This window comes from Acyrthosiphon pisum, chromosome A1 (assembly GCF_005508785.2).
Source record: "Acyrthosiphon pisum isolate AL4f chromosome A1, pea_aphid_22Mar2018_4r6ur, whole genome shotgun sequence".
Classification (NCBI taxonomy): Eukaryota; Metazoa; Arthropoda; class Insecta; order Hemiptera; family Aphididae; genus Acyrthosiphon; species Acyrthosiphon pisum.
In genome coordinates this window covers 78,681,674-78,681,883 of record NC_042494.1, presented here as the reverse complement: position 1 = coordinate 78,681,883, position 210 = coordinate 78,681,674, and the positions used below count along the sequence as shown (strand labels likewise).

Below are 210 nucleotides of genomic sequence, written 5' to 3'. Positions count from 1 at the left end.
ATCATCAAGTATACAATTTTAACTGAGTTCTAGTTCAAAATGAACTTGGCAATATAAATTATAAGCACGTTGAAGTTTCGAGTGTTTACATACACTATAATATGTTTAAAACATCATAATTTAATAAAATAAAATTCTTATATAGGTAATATCTTGATTATTCAGTCTTTAGTTAATTTGTTGCGTAATAAATATATAGTTTATTAGATC

General features: G+C 22.4%; 1 protein-coding gene across 1 annotated transcript in view; it reads right to left on the bottom strand.

Annotated features, from left to right (window-relative positions):
* Window positions 1–210, bottom strand: part of LOC103309105 (vitamin K epoxide reductase complex subunit 1-like protein 1) — a 5,109-nt gene that overhangs the window by 4,212 nt on the left and 687 nt on the right. The gene's annotated exons all lie outside the window — the stretch shown is intronic.